The 17,284-nt window shown below is 43.5% G+C and overlaps 1 protein-coding gene across 2 annotated transcripts in view; it reads left to right on the forward strand.

The window, feature by feature from the left end:
• ARHGEF9 (Cdc42 guanine nucleotide exchange factor 9) overlaps nt 1-17,284 on the forward strand; it is a 249,611-nt gene that overhangs the window by 11,987 nt on the left and 220,340 nt on the right. The window lies entirely within an intron of this gene.

The following is a 17,284-nucleotide window of genomic DNA, read 5'->3' on the forward strand; positions in this document are numbered from 1 at the left end:
GATGCCAGGTGCAATGTTTGTGCTAAACTCTCCCCCTGGAACATAGGAAGATGTCCTAAACAGTGTAGATAGTTCTAGATTAAATACATTAATCTGCTGCCATGATGTCTAATTTGACCATTTCTGTAACAACATTTACCTTCAAGTATGCTTCTTTGCAGAACTCAGTGGCCTGACTTCTGCACAGACATGTGTAGGATCATGCTGTTAGTCACTTTGACACTTGGAGCGAGCCTCTGGTTTTTGTGCAGAGCTTTAATAGGTGGGTAAACAGGTTTTCAAAGCTGAATTGTGGAGGCTTCAGCCCCACCGCCTCTCTCTTTTCCTCTTGCACCATCCCTGCTGTGTTTTAGAAAGTCCCACTACAACAGCGCCCTTCAAAAGAAAATCCTGTTAGCTTTCACATTCATTGTTTGCGTGAAAGCCCTGGATGGCTAAACTGTGCTCTCTCATTCAGCGGGACCCTATTCTCTCCCTCAGAGCTGACAATGTGGCATACTTTGGCCTCAGCATGCAAGCACAAGGTTGAAATCGCCAGGCTGCCTACATAAGCCAGAGGGGAAGGGAATATCGCAATGGGATGGAGAGTATATGAACCTCTGGAATAAAAGCAGAAAGAAGAGGAATGTCATTGGTCAGAAATGGTTGTGAATGAAATGTTTGAACTGCAGATGATGCCCAGCCCTATCTTTTGTGGCTGGGGCAACCCAGTCAGATAGGTGGCATATAAATAAACAAGTTGTTGTTGTTGTTTGTTTGTTTGTTTAACTGCTGTTTTTAGAAGGTTGGAGAGGGGGGATAATGGGCTTAAAACTGGCAGTGTGTGTGTGTGTGTGTGTGTGTGTGTGTTAGAGTATGGAAATGGAGCTTTTGGCTTAATTTGTTGCATTTAGAATCTTCCCTTTAGCAAAAGGAAAAAAAGAAAGCATTAAGAGGAGTTTGTAATCTAAAGAAAGATAAATGACACACAAAGAAAAAGGAACAGGAGGGAGGAGGGAAAAGCAAGCTTAAGCACATGTTCTCAAAGTTACAGTTCTTATAACTCAGTTAAGACCAGCAACCCCTTGCCATTGTGAGTGGTGGTTCTGGGTATCTCACCATAATGAGTACCTCCCCAAAAACACCCTTTCCTCCTAGATCAGATGCAGGAACCAGCTGATCCACTGGGCAGTGATAGAAAGGCAACCTGCTCATCCTCTCCCACTCTTCTTCCTCCCTACTGATTCCTTCTCTTTTAGTAACTACAGTGGGACGTCTGGTTACAGATGCTTCAGGTTACAGACTCCGCTAACCCAGAAATAGTACCTCAGGTTAAGAATTTTGCTTCAGGATGAGAACAGAAATCACACGACGGTGGCGCAGCGGCAGCGGGAGGCCCCATTAGCTAAAGTGGTACCTCAGGTTAAGAACAGTTTCAGGTTAAGAACGTATTAAGTTCTTAACCCGAGGTACCACTGTACTGGTTCATAAAGTACATCACATCCTTTCAGGCATTACTTTCTTCTTGCTGGGAGACAACCCTGCCTGAAATCCTGGAGAGTCGCTGCCAGGCAGTATGGACAGTACTGGGCAAAATGAACAAATGGCCTGACTTGGTATAAGGCAGCTTCCTATGTTCCGTCTTACATGCACATGCAGTTGCCAAGTTGGCAAACCCTGCTGTGCGACACTGACTATTAAATCCAGATGTTCACTTCAAAAGCAGGAAGGAAGGAGGTGCTGGTGGTACCTTTCTCCCAGGCTTCAAGATGCTTGATGTTGTTAATGGCTGGTTTGTTCTCTGCCTCCTTTGGGAAACCAATGGATGAGTCAAGAAACCCTGTTCATGGGAATGGACAGAAGAGAAGAGAAATTATTTTCTCCTTTTTCTAAATAGGATGTTATTGCTGTCTGCTGAAGTCACTTTTCAGTCAGAGACTTGCCTCTTTCTTTCCTATGTGTTGCCTTTAAGCTAGATCTTCTATTTTCTGTGCATGTGGCTGGGCAAACGATTTGGAGTGCTCTAATACCTTTCTTTTCGGAGTGCCTTAAGTTGTGTTTAAGTTGCATTGTACATATCAGAACTTGTGCAACATTACAGTGGTACCTTGGGTTACAGACGCTTCAGGTTACAGACTCCACTAACCCAGAAATAGTACCTTGGGTTAAGAATTTTGCTTTAGGATGAGAATAGAAATCGTGCGGCGGTGGCACGGCAGCAGCGGGAGGCCCCATTAGCTAAAGTGGTACCTCCGGTTAAGAACAGTTTCAGGTTAAGAACGGACCTTCAGAACGAATTAAGTTCTTAACCTGAGGTACCACTGTATCTTGAAGCTGAAGCTTTGGAGCATACAGAACAGCTCCTTGCTATTCTTCCCACAAACCTTCCCCAGAGTGACCATAGGAGCCAATTCTCAGTGGCTGAGTCACCACCTTTCACTCTGACTCCAATAAGCACAAACGGCGAAAAGATTTCATGGTGGCTAAAAACCTCATCTTTCATGCTGACTGGAAGGCTCTGGGATGCTGGAGACAAGCACCCCTCCGGGATCACGCTGCGGAAGTAGTAATGGGTCCTTGATCTCCTGCAACCCAGGCCACTACAGCTTTTATTTTAATAGCTGTAATGGTTTACCAAATCACTTTACTTCCCTCTCCAACACAATAACTCTCAAATGCTGTGACTCCCAAACTAACTCTTTAACTTACTCAATAACTCTTTAACTCTCCTGAAAGAAATGCTCTAAGCAAAAACCTTTGGCAAGGGGACATGTAAGACATGTCACTGTTTCTTAGCAACTTTGCTCAGCAATGATATTATTCCTCTTAATGTTAGTTTCTGTAGCCTTTGATAGGTTAAGCAGTTTTATTTATATCTATTAACTTAAAAAAAATAATTCTAGACCATTCACCATTCACCTAGCAGATCCCAGTGCAGTGTTCCAATCACAGAAATACAATATATGAAAAAAAATAAGATCCTTAAAAGAGAAATAAGATTAAAAGGCAAAAATATTACAAAACTGTTGCAGCAGAACAAAAGCTACACAAACCCAGTGCCAGAAATATTACACTACATTTCTAGCCAGCAGAACTGTTGGGATTTCATATGTGTGTTACTGCATTAAAATTTTCAACTTCTAGTTCCTGAAACACTGGTGCCCATGACCATTAGGAGGAGTGCAGAGAGAAGAAATGCCATGATTCATCTGCAGCACCATGACTGGATGCGTTCATGTGCCCCAGCTGCAACAAAACATGTCTCTCCCGTATCAGTCTCTACAGCCACAACAGGCACTGTAACTCTCTATCAGTTTGACGTTTCCCCCAAAGGATTACTCCTCCATTGTCTCTCAAGACAGACGGATGCCAACAGAGCCAAAAATCTCATATTGCCCAAAGGTTGCAGAGTAACATTATCTGGTTTTGGCACCTGCACATATACAGCAGATACAAAAACAATGAAAGTGTGTTTGTCACCTCAAAATTCCAGGTTGAACCCTTTGGCACTGAGACTACATATACTGGTAGATAAGTTAGGAGGGCCATTCCACGGAGCATTCTTGGGGTGGTAGAATCTTGCAACAGTTTGTTGGAGACTGAAAAAGGAAATTCTTAGGCTATTTCTCAGAATATTCTTTTCTGAGAAATTTTGGCCCAGGCTCATTGACATGGACCTTGTTTGATTTCATCACATAAGGGGAGCCCTGCTTATTCATGACCAACTGTTCCAAGGAATGGACAAACCAGCCTCTTTAATATTACAGGCATTCAGTCATAAACTAATCCTGTTTTCTGCAGGCTTCCCCCCCCCTTTAGGTGGGGGAAAACATGAAAAATATTGGATCTAAACCGTACCCATTTCAGGTAAAGGTACCCCTGACTGTTAGGTCCAGTCGCGGACAACTCTGGGGTTGCACGCTCATCTCGCTCTATAGGCCAAGGGAGCCGGCGTTTGTCCTCGGACAGCTTCCAGGTCATGTGGCCAGCATGACTATGCCACTTCTGGCAAACCAGAGCAGCACACGGAAACGCCGTTTATCTTCCCGCCGAAGCGGTACCTATTTATCTACTTGCACTTGATGTGCTTTCGAACTGCTAGGTGGGCAGGAGCTGGGACCGAACAAGGGGAGCTCACCCTGTCACAGGGATTCGAACTACTGACCTTCTGATCGGCAAGTCCTAGGCTCTGTGATTCAGACCACAGCACCACCCACATCCCTACCGATTTCAGGTATTTCCCCTAAAATACTCCTCTTGCATCCAATCCTGTTCTAAAGTGTCCCCTTGTGCACTCAGCACCCGCTCCTGTAAAATGCAGATGTTTGAGTTTTTTACAGTCTCGGAACTGTGAATTATGTGAGATTGCTTTAAAATTCAGACCAAACAAAATTCTTCTCCCTTCTTACCTGTTCCAGTGCCTAGTTTCTGATGACCAGCCAGATGCCCCAAGATGTCCAGAAGCAGGTCATGCAAGACACTGAGTGCCCCCTGTTTCTCATTCCCTGTACTCAGAGGTACACTGACTCTGAACATGGAAGAGCCATGTCGCTATCTTAGCTTGCAGCTGTTGGTAGACCTGTCCTCCTATGAATCTATGTAAACTCCTTTTAACAACAATAGGTGACTGATTGCTGTTAGTCTGCCTGTCTGTGTCTAATGATGTTTCCCAAGAGATGAAAGCAGTGGTTCTGAAATGCCCCCTGGGCCATATTAGTAAACCTTGCCCCGTCCAGTAAGCAGATGCTAGAATCCCAGCTGTAACAATGTCGGGAGCACCAACAGAATTTTGATGGGTTCATACAAGAACTCTGGCTCCCAGTCTCCTTGTGTGAACAGCCTTCATCAGCAGCAAAAAGTCACTTTACTTTCGGGATTCAAAGTGGAGCTTTGGTGCCCGTTGAGATACAACAGCACTCCCCATAGGTTACTTCAGATATTCCATTTTTCTACTTGCTTTTGGGGGGGCATATTTGCTGCCAACTTTAAAATATGCCCATTACAAAAAGAAGCAGCAGCTGAATGTATAAATGGAGAAACACAGAGAATTCCAAAGGGCAAGCAGGCATAGACAAACTTGGTCCTCCAGATGTTTTGGGACTACAACTCCCATGATCCCTAGCTAACAAGACCAGTGGTCAGGGATGATGGGAATTGTAGTCTCAAAACATCTGGAGGGCCAAGTTTGCCTATGCCTGGCATAAAGTTTAGGGATGGGCTAATCTGTCAATTTTGGTTTCTCTTAGTTCCTCACTTTCTTAGTCTTAAATTCACTTTTCCACATCCACAGAAATGTAGATTGAAAACAAATCCATTTTAAATAGAACATTGAATTACAATTTCGGCTAAGAGAGGGTGTAATTTTGAGAACATCCATAGGAATGTGAATTCTGCTGAAGCCAATGGGGCTGACTAAGCGGTGTTAAAGAGAGTAGGGGTGTTAACGTCAAATCTAAATAGGTTTGTGTTTTGGATAGGTTTTAATATTCAAGATGGAGCTTGCCACCTTCAAAATTTATCCCCACTGTCTGTGGTCCCAGTGTGTCTGTGTGTAATAGGGTTGTCTGGAATGGTGTGGAATGCAAAAGAAAGGGCTGCATACAGATGTCTTTAGGAGGTCTATGCAAAGCTGTGGACTGTGCGTGAGAGAGAGAGAGCTGGGCCCAGATGTTCCCGAGTGCCCTGCTCAGTAATGAATTAGCCACACGTGTTTTCCCGATTGTACGGTTTTTGTCATTCTTTTCTGCCAGAGGAGCTTTACTGGCCCAGTCTTCAACCTTAAGCCTCCCCCCTCAACAATCTGGCTGTAGGGAATATATGTCTGCTGTTCTTTCGGGACTTAGGCCCGCCCCACCCCCGCCCCACAACCCTGCTGTCTTAATGATTTTCCATGCTGACAAGTGAGCTGAAAGAAATGCCATTCCGTACAAAACCTTGGCTGTATTCTGTTGCTTGAGACCAGCCCCTGCGAAAAGAGTACAGCATCCTCCTCTTTTTGTTCATATCAGAAGTGAAATGTTGAAGGAGGTAGGAATGTCAAATAATCTAACTACAAAATTTGGTTTGAGCGGTAAACCTTAGAGGAAGCGGTGTTCTTTTTTGTTTTCCTGAGCAGCCCTAAAAGTTCTGTGGTATTTGGCCTCTGACTTCATTTGGCAGAGATGTAAGTGGTACATGCAGAACTCCCACCAGAAGGGTGCTTTGCTGCATTTGCCGCAGATGTTTGTCATAGGGACCAAAACAAGGATGGCGAACCTCAGGTGTGGGTGGCCAAGTGTGGCCCTCCAGGTCTGGCTCATGGGACTTTTCTTCAGTCACATTCCTCAGTGGCTCATCTCTGCGCCCTCCCTCAGCACTTTTGCCTGACTGGAATGTATCCTTGAACTATCACCGTGGTCAAACAGTACATGAAAACAATATGTGAACTGAAAAGTCTCCTTCCTTCAAATTTTTAACCTCTATGGATTTTGGAATGCAGTTCTCCAGCCAAGTAATCTGTACAAAAAGGCATATACTCATGTGCCAAAAAAGGCATATGCCCATAAAAATAACACACACAAATGCATAGTAATGGGGCAAATGGCTTAGAAAAAATTGTGCATTTGGCAAAATTACATACAAAACGGTATATATTAACAGAAATTCAAAATTAATCAAAATGTTCATTAATTTTCATGAGGCATTTTTTCATCAAAAAATGAAAACTTATGTGGGAATGTGGAGAACAGAAATTAGGATTGCAGAAAAAGAGAAACAGAAAAACTGAAATTGAGATACATCCATGCCTATATGTAACATGCATTTATATACTTTTCAAAAAATATGTGCCACTCCTTCTCAAAGTGGCCATCATCTGCCACTTCTGCTGCTTTCATAGGCTTGCTTTCCCCAACCTGGTGCCCTCTGCCACTCTCATCAGCATCTTTTGACTATCCTGGCTTAGGACTGATGGAGGTTGGAGTCTAATACATCTGGAGGGTACCAAGTGGGTGAAAGCTGATCTAATCAATCTGGGGGTCAAAATATCTTGTGAATTTCTAAAAGCCCTTCCATGGTTGGGGTTGTAGGTTCTCAACTCACCCTGAATCTCATGATCCTTTTGTTAGATTTTTAAAAATATATATATATATTTGAAAACAATGGGAGGAAGCCACCTGGGCACAATTTAAAGTAAAGGTTTCAAAAAAGAACAGCTCTCTCTCTCTCTATCTCTCTTTCTCTCTCTCTCTCTCTCTCTCTCTCTCTCTCACACACACACACACACTGATTGGTTTTTGTAGGAAGAAATTATGTATTCTAAATAAAGAAGGGGAAAATGGAGCGTTAACAGGAAAATGAGGTAGCTGTTCCTTCCGGGGAAGTTTCAAATGCAAAGGGAAAATACATCTGGAAAAAGTATAGTATCGAGTAACTGGTCAAAACCATCACTCAGACCATCACTCAGGTTAATTGCTTATTTAGCGTTCATCTTGATTTGTTTGCTGGGAGATTAGCTGGGAAGGGCTATTTAGCAGATAAGCTTTTTGATATATTTGTGGGAAGGTTAGATAGCATTGCATCAAACCAAAAGTAGTATCGAAATTTCCAGTGCGTTTCCCGTGTCACTTTCCAGATTGCAAAAAGTCTTGACATTTTGGAGAAGCAGGTTTGTTGCTCCCTATCAACTGCAGGTGCCCAACCTGAATTTGCCAGTCTGCTATATTCATCAGGGAGAGGACAGTGCATCGAGACAGGAGATGGGGTGGAATAATGTAAGTGCTGGCTTTATTTGCATATAACTACAGTTCACAGAAGTTTGGGCAAATCTCACTCTAGATATGAGGCAGGAGCCAAGAAACAGAAGGGCTATGGGCTAATGATAAGAAGGGCTATGGGCTAATGATAAGAGCTGCTGGATCAGGCTAATGGCACAATGGCCCATCTAGTCTAGCATCCTTCTCATAGTGGACAACCAGATGCCTCTTTTGGGAAGCCCACAAGCAGTAGTGCAACGACACACTCCTCACTTGCAATTCCTTTCAGCTTGTATACAAAGGCATACTGCCTCTTGCCAAGGAGTGTACATAATGTAGATAGAGCCCAGCCTTTGTGACTAGTGGTCATTGATAGTCTTATGCTCCATGAATTTTTCAGTCTTTTTAAAAAGCCATTCAAGTTGTTGGGCTGGTGGCCATCATTGCCCCCTGTGGGAGCGAGTTCCATAGTTTAACTTTGTGCTGATCTGGGGACCGTATGTGGATTGGGAGCACATTATGAATTAAGTCCTTATGTTTTCTTCAGGGTATCTCCTGCTGCCAAAAAAATTCCTCCCCAAATCTCTTCCTTTTTCAACAAGTCTTTTCAGGGGAGATTCTTACTCTAGTCTGCTATCTGTACTGGATTTGTAATTGATTTTATTGTTATAGCTTTTATCAAAGTTTTTATTGTTAATCACTTTTGGATATCTTATGGGAAGCAATTCATAAATGAATTTGTTTATGTAAAATAAATGTGGCAAGGTTATGTGCACTTGGTTTTTTTTTTCTTTGGTTTTTTTTAAAAAGGAAGTGTCTTTCTATTAATGTGTACTTTGGCCTGAATTTATTTTTCAGGAAAGCAGTAGCAATGTATGATAATCTGGAAGTAGAATCTTCTTGGTTTTCCAGATTAGAAAACTAGACTCTCATCCCATTGTGTTGACTTTGTGTCAGATGGGTCTGTGTTGAGTTGAGTCACCCTGGATTCCAGAAGCAGCCAGAAAGGCCTTTTGTCCTTCATTTCCATGTTGGGTTTGGTTTGATGTTATTTTTTCTATTCTTTTGTGTCTTCACTTCCCCCAGTAGTAATTCCACAGCAAGGAGGAAGTACAAAGCAAATAAACTCCAAAAACACACACACAAAAGGAGTAAGGGAAAAATAACCCTTTCAAATGGCTGCACAGGAACAATGGGGTCGGATATGTGCCTTCTGGGGAAAGGTTTGGACTGAAAGAGAGGAGCACGCAATCAGCCCAGTCTTGGAAATGATAGTCTGTGAGCTATTTTGCGAGTAAGGGAATGGGTGATCTCCTGGGTCACCCCCAATGAAAAAAGAGTTTTGTCTCATGTTTTGGATGAGGCGGTGAGTTGGGCATCAGGGCAACACTTTGTATAAACAAAGTTTGGTTTGTCTGCATTCATTCGTAGAGTTTATTTACAGTCCTGGCACAGCATGGACTGATGTCATTTTATAGGCACTTGCTGGGGAGTAAATCACATTAACTTGCTTCCGAATAAATGCACTGCCAAACTGGCACCCACCAGGCATGGGTGGCACAATCCATATTGTGCAAAGATGGGTCATTTCTTAGGATGGTGGAGTGGGTCCTACTGCAAGCATTGATCCTGTATAGTGTTGGGGTAAGGCTCTGGATGAATGCTACAGGAAACCAGAGCTCTGGTGTTGCTTCAGCTCTCTCTATAGGAGCACCTTTCTTTTTTTGCATTTCCAAGCTCAACTTTTACTGAAAGGTAAGGTAAAGGTAAAGGTACCCCTGACAGTTAAGTCCAGTCGCAAATGACTCTGGGGTTGTAGCGCTCATCTTGCTTTACAGGCCGAGGGAGCTGGTGTTTGTCCACTCTGTAGACAGTTTTTCCGGGTCATGTGGCCAGCATGACAAAGCCGCTTCTGGCGCAACGGAACACCGACACCAGAGCGAACCACCAACCTTTTGATTGGCAAGCCCAAGGCTCAGGGGTTTAGACTACAGCGCCACCTGCGTCCCAGGAGCACCTGGGGGGTTTTTTGCATTTGCAAGCTCCTCTTTCACTGAAGGGTACTCTTCTGTTAAAGAGGCCCAGCCCATTCCAGCAGTCTTTTATGTCTAATAGAGCAATAGAGATTCTGGCTGGATTGGGGCTTTTGTGACTGAGTCCTCTGAGTCAGAGGATAGCAATGCAACATCCTTGGGCTGGAGGGGGCACTGACACCACAGGATCTTTTTGCAGGGCTGGCCCTGCATGAATTTCTGACTCTGAGACCTCAGTTTCATTCCCTGAAGAAGGGGAGTCTGATCTGCAAGGCCATGCCAAGGAATGGGTAGAGGTTCCACCTTGTTCACACCTGATTTTTATAACATGAGGGAGAGGAAGTTTCCTGGTCAGACATGTTTTCAGTAAGCTGTTTGGAAACACTCAAGTGCAAAACTGCACATTGCAATAAACATGTTTTTTAAAAAAAATTTAAAAAAGCATGCTTTAATTGACCATTTTTGTTTTTAAAGAAAATCAGCCAGCCCAACTGTTCCAGAACATGAGGATCAATGCCTCATGCCACTTTGCTTCCAGAACTAAATTCTGCTGCTGCTTGACATCCCCACCGGGATGCTTATTGTAAACAGCACCCATGGAAGCAAATAGCAATTGGAAGGGGAATGATTTCCAGCAAGAAAATGTACGAGGGTCTGATCCAAATCAGGAGTTTGTTCCAGAATGAGGCCTGGAGGCAGTTTTTCATCAAAATGCAAGTGGCTAAGTAACGCTGCAGCTTGCAGGATTGCTTTACCCCACATTTGCCCACTTGACTGCCTCTACCTGCAGAACTGACACTGTTAGATGTGCCACATAATACTCATTCCACACTTGTAATCTGGCCAACAGGGTGGGCTGAACCTGTGGTAAAGTTTATGTTGTTTGAGGATACACACACCAGCTCTATGGTGCTTCTATAGGGATGGATGGATCTATTAGTTTTGGTTTCCAATCTTAAACTCAGTTATCCACATTTCTGCAGCTATTTGCATTTCTTTTTAAACCTCATGAAAATGAATCCTCACTTTAGTGTCCTCCCAGATATACACATTTTGTGTGTAATTCTGCCTAACGTATACATCTTTGCAGAGCATTTTTCTCATCTGCGGTGAATTTCTGTACGTTATTTTCATTAATGTATGCATTTGTGTGTACAGTGGTACCTCCGGTTAAGAACTTAATTTGTTCTGGAGGTCTGTTCTTAACCTGAAACTGTTCTTAACCTGAAGTACCGCTTTCGCTAATGGGACCTCCCGCTGCCACCACACCGCCACCGCGTGATTTCTGTTCTCATCCTGAAGCAAAGTTCTTAACCCGAGGTACTATTTCTGGGTTAGAGGAGTCTGTAACTTGAAGTGTATGTAACCTGAAGCGTATGTAACCTGAGGTACCACTGTACATTACTTGGCTGGAGAAGTGCGTTGCAAAATTTGGAAAAGTGAATTTTGAAGGATGTCTGAGGCTCAGTTTGCATATTGTTTTGGAAAGTGCAGATTAAGTAGGTTTACCCTTAGAAGTGAATTTCACGGAATTTCTGCATCGCAATGCCTGCACAAACTGTTTTAGATGTTTTGGATTTTTAAAAAGCACTTCTGGCTTTAGCAAAGGCAAAACCAGCCACAATACGTGGTAACCAACATTAGTGCAATAGACAATGTAAATTTTGTTACGATGCTGAGGGCACTTACTGAATAACGCCTGTGACGAGCTGTGCACACATTCCCTCTTCCATCCCTGTGCCCAAAGCAATTTGAAACTTGAACAAATAATGGTGGTTGTTGGTTTTTTTAAAAAAAGCAAGAAAGGGCAAGTGCATGTTTGCATTGTCTCATCTAAACTGATGCGTTGTGTCTAGCTTGATTAGTTTCAACACTTATTTGATTTGTATTGGACAGGGTGAAGCCGCTGCATTGAGCATTAGAACAATGAAGAAATGTGCAGGGCTCTCTCTCCTCCATGAAGGCTCCCCACTTGTTCTTTAACTCTGCATGTGCATGATAGCCGTAAGACATGCTGCTCTCTTTGTTTTATAAAAAAAAGGTATACAACTGAAGCCCAGTCAAAACATAAGATGTGGCTGGAAATAAACAATAGCTTTCAAGAGAATTGATGATGGTTTGACAGAGATGCCCTTTTCAATGCAGCATCTATTTACATATTTCTTGTCTCCCACTTCAGGCACTCCACCCACTCACCTACCCCCCAATCAAATTTAATTAGCCTTGGCTTCCCACAAAAACCTCTCAATTGTTCCTCTTAAGCAGAAACTCTACATTTACTATACAAGTTGCTTTAATTCAAATTTCAATAACCCTTGTAATTTCCAAGATATTTCACTTTAGGGGGGACTTTTCATCCCATTTCAACTTAAATTGTGTGCCAGCCCTAATTGCTCTATGGTGATAACCTCCAGGGGTGGGGGGTGGTGGTGCTAGTCTGTTGCAGAATGCCCCCCCGTACTGTTACATCATAAAAACAAAGAGATTTATTAGCCTTTCATATATTTATCAGATGAAGTGGAGTCTAGCTAGTCCAACAAAGCTTCTGCCTTCATACTTTTTAGTCTGTAAGCTACTACAAAGCCCTTTGATATTCTTGCTCCTTTATTGGCTTTCGTCATAGCGGATTTTCAGGAGTTTGAAACTTTTTTTTTCTTAACGCCCCCCCCCCCGCACTCCAAACCTTGTACTCTGAGGCTGTGCACATGGAGGTGACAATGGTGCTTTCTACTCCTATTAACAGCAGCCAGCATGACCAGTGACCAGGGATGAAAGGAATTGTAGTGCACAACATCTGGAAAGTACCATCCGGGTTGCCCCTGTTGGTAGTTGGTGTTTATTTAACCATTTTAAGCTGATCCAGTCCTGTTGATATTCACATATCAAACTCACCACTCACCTCCAATACATAACATAGGAATAACTCATTGGCTAGAGATGTTTTAGCAAGGAATGCCATAGGTGTGTTGCTATCTTGTATGCTTTGATCATTGTCTTATTACCTGGGGCGGGGATGGGGAACCTTGGCCCCTCCAGTCATCAGGGGTGATGGGAAGTAGAGTCCACACTGAGTTTCCATGACCTGGGCAATGATGCTACCTCTGTTATATCACATTGTCCAAGGTGATCTGGTTCTTTGTTTGAATTGAAATAACTTTGATATCAAGGATCATCATCAGATGAATTTTTGCAGCCCAGGGTAGGGTTTGAACTGTTGACCTTCCTTGAGTGAAAAAGCTTTTGCATTCTGCTGTTTGATCTCCTCCTTCACTTTGTCTCCTTCTTGCTAATAAAAGAGCTTAATGCTTCTCATACAACATGTTTTTCAGCTGATGTATTAAAAAAAACTGTGGCTTTAATTCCACGGCTTCTTGCTGCAGCAGACTTCCTTTAGGGACTTGGTACTGGGATATCTTTTCATTTGGCCTTCTAGAATACCAGGGTTTTCTTCAGCAGACATAACAATCACTGTTTGACTCCTAGCACCCTGCCCTGCAAAGAAACTGATATAAAAGAGGTAGCTATGATGAGCCTGTTGCATGAAGAAGAATCCCATGGCACCTTAAAGATTAACCACTTGTATTATGGCGTCAGCTGATGTCGTGAGATCCCAAATTCCGAGTTGATCAATGACCTGAGTTGTTACATAGGCTGCTGTATCTGATGTATGCAAGGAATTGGGTGGTAGCTTAGTAGAGCATCTGCTTTGCACACAGAAATGCCCAGTTTCAATCTCTGCAGCTCCAGGTAGAACTGGGAATGTCCTCATCTAAAACACTGGACAGCCATGACATCGGTCAATTAAGGCTCCTTCTGGTGATCCTATGAGCTCCCCAGATCAAATGAGCCTTTGATTCTGCTGTGCCAGGTAATGTGGCTCATTTGCTAGAGACAGCAAATACATTTCTAGGCTACTTAACATCCTGCTAGCACCTCCTAACGGAATACAGTGGTACCTCGGGTTACATACGCTTTAGGTTACATACGCTTCAGGTTACAGACTCAGCTAACCCAGAAATAGTACCTCGGGTTAAGAACTTTGCTTCAGGATGAGAACAGAAATCGTGCTCCGGCGGCGCGGCGGCAGCAGGAGGTCCCATTAGCTAAAGTGGTGCTTCAGGTTAAGAACAGTTTCAGGTTAAGAACGGACCTCTGGAACAAATTAAGTACTTAACCCGAGGTACCACTGTACAGCCTCCTTCACCTCTGTAGTTGTTTACAGCAGCATCACAGGGACCAGCAAGGCTGCATTGGCCCAAGCGTACCCCTCATGCCTGCTCTGGGTTAACCAGAAGCACAGGTGGGCCAAGACAGTTTGGTGCAGCTATAAAGGTGAGGTGAGTGACTGATAGGGATGGATGAATCTGTCCACTTTGGTTCTTCTCAATTTCTCATTTTCCCAGTTCTCCATATTTCTACAGCAATTTGTGATTTTTTTAAATTTAAAAATATCATTCGCATACCACTGTGGATTTAACTAATTATACACATTTTGTAAGCAGTTTTAACTAATGCACGTGTTTTTGCAAGCCACTCCCCCTAATACAATGCATTTCTTTCCTCTCTTCCTGCCTATTACCCTTGCCTTCTGCTATGCAAAGTGAGGTGATTGTTCAGGGCTTTCGTAAGAGATCTATTTTGGCATACTTCTCCCTGTGCAATCAACACTGCACAACAGAGAGCATTGTGGACTGTGTTTGCAGGTGCCTCCCCTTCCCTTCAAGCCCAGGACTCTCAGAACTTAGCCTGCCACTATCTCCACACTGCCACGCACAGAAAACACACAGCAAGGCTCTCGCTGGTTACTTGCCCCAGTTGCATTGAAGAAGCTGTACCATGAAAGAGATATTCCTGTCGCTATATGACAAACATCTGTTTCCTCCTATTTTTTGAATGCAGCATATACTGGCGGAAATGCTGGGGGGCTTTCTTTCCTTTTCTGGGCAGGGGGAAGTTGTATGCCCTGGATCTAAAGAATGTTTGGAGCAGAGAGGTTTCTCTTGAGGGTTGTATGATTGTTACTCAGTTTCTCTCTCCCCCCCTTCTCTTTTTATCTTCCTGGAGAGGAACGGATATGAGTACTGTACGTTGAAGCCAGGCGGAACTTCCTTAGCTTGCTTTGGCACCTTTGGGAAAGTGCAACTCTCTGTGCTTAATGTTATGTGCTCTCCATGTCCAACAAAGCAATGGCCCAAATGCTCCATTCTCTTGTCTTTTTCTGTTCTGTAGCAGTATCAATGAAGGGGACCATTTGCCCCAGGATTCAGTGTGGCTTATTTTATAATCTATAACTAGTTCTCAAAGACAATTGATCTCAAAAAATGCAATCACTGCCCACAGTACGTTTCCAATCACAATTCAAAGTGTTGGTGCTGACCTTCAAAACCCAAACGGCCTTGGCCCAGTATACCTTAAGGAGCATCTCCACCACCATCATTCTGCCCAGGCACTGAGGTCCAGCTCCGAGGGCCTGCTGGCAGTTCCCTCATTGCGAGAAGTGAGTTTACAGGGAGCCAGGCAGAGGGCCTTCTCGTTAGTGGTGCCCGCCCTGCTGAACGCCCTCTTGTCAGAATTCAAGGAAATAGGCAACTATCCGACTTAGAAGACATCTGAAGTCAGCCCTGTTTAGGGAAGTTTTTAACATTTGAAGTTTTATTTTGTTTTTAATGTTCTGTTGAAAGCCGCCCAGAGTGGCTGGGGAAACCCAGCCAGATGGGTGAGGTAGAATTTTTTAATAATAATAATAATCATCATCATCATCATCACTATGCTGTTGCTGGTACAAAGAGACACCTCATAGAGAGAGATGCCTGGTATTTATTTCTTATTTTTTAAAGTTGAAAGGGTCTGCCTGTTGTGTACAGTAATCTTAGGTACTGGCACAAATGTCACTGTCTATCTCTTTCTCCTCCTCCTCCTCCTCCTCCTCCTCCTCCTAAAAATCATTCTAAACTATTCTTACAAACTAGTGATTGGCTGGAAGTTCAGGGTTCTTGTGAATCAACTCCTGAACTGATAAGCAAAAGGGAAATCTCCTAGCACTGTCCCTTTGTTTATGGAAGACTTGAGTATGCAGAGAGCCTCAAGGTGGTGGTGGGTGGAGACTTGGCACCACAAAGGCTACCGTAGCTTGCTGTTGGCTTGAAGGCACTTGGCACTCCCACACTCCTGTGAGTACCACCCAGCCAGGATCTGGCCCTGTTGCAACTTGTTCTCTTTAGATGGAAAGAACAAGCCTGATGTACTTTCTTATTGTTATGAAACATAAACATCCTGTTTGAATGGGTGCTTCCTTTTCAGTTCATCCCTCCTTTTCTCTCCATTTGAGCTCTATGAAAAGCCCAGCCATTCATAAATTGGCAAGGATCAAAAATGGAGGAAAATCAAAGCATTGGCCTCTTGTGCACTTTCGTCTCCCTGTAGGGATATGTACACACAAATACACATTGCAAGAGGCCTCAGGAGAAGGAGTGCCTAGCTGTTGCCAAAGCTTTGCAAGGAGTGCATTTATCTTCGTAAAAGGGCCATTTTTCATGTTCATATTTTCTGTCTTCATCAAACCAAGGCATACATGGTCTACAAATTTTGTGTCTGCCTTAAAAACTGAGCACAATTTTAGATCTTAAGTCTGCAGGCTTAAGTCTCTTATTTTTTGCTAAGTGATTAGATGCGGGTGCTGCATGTAAGATGCTACATAGACAGGAGGCTGCGTCAAAATGGAGCTCCCCGAAATCTGGCTCTAGCACCTTCTCTTGAATCCAGCTAAGTCATATGCAGGGTGGACTCATTGAAATTAATGCACCTAAATTAGTCACATTCATTAATGTCAATGGGTCTTCTCTGAATGTGTCTAGTCAACCTCTTTCCTCCTGCAATACCAGGCCTCTATCTCCAGTGCACACATGTGCTTCCAGTGCACCACCAAGACTGCACTACACATCTGTTTGAGCAGTTTGTCAACTGACTGCACTACACATCTGTTTGTGGGGTCTGAACTGAACCTTGTGACCAGTGGTTCTTATTTTATTTCTTTTGGGACTAGGTTTGCTCTTGCCCCATAAATGTGCCGGTTCCTCTTTGTTTCCTGTCCCCAATATCCTCCACCATGCACCCACCCCTGATGTTGACACTGGGGGCCAAACTAGATGTGACATTTGTTATGTGGCTGGCTTTGAATGATTTATTTTTTCTTTCACAAATGGCTGGAATGAAGGGGAAGCTAAGCCAACTCGGGACCATGGGAGGGGAAACAACTTATTCCCATTGTTTCTACTGCAGTCCCAGTTGGAATTGCTCCCCATACACCAGCTAATTGGAGGAAAGTCCCCATTGGTGCTGTTGCAAACTTTCTCCTCGTTGCAAATAGGTGCCAGGCAGGGGTGGGGATAAGGATTCAAGTTCCCCTCCCCAATGTCACAGTCCTGATCCAGATCAGGAGGGCTTTATACCGTCTACTAATTAAAAAAAAAAAAATCAGCCATGCAAGGCCAAACCACAGGACCAAGTTACCTGGAATGCACTTTCAGTTTCACAATGGAG

The sequence above is a fragment of the Podarcis filfolensis genome (genome assembly GCF_964270895.1).
Source record: "Podarcis filfolensis genome assembly, chromosome: Z".
NCBI lineage: Eukaryota > Metazoa > Chordata > Lepidosauria > Squamata > Lacertidae > Podarcis > Podarcis filfolensis.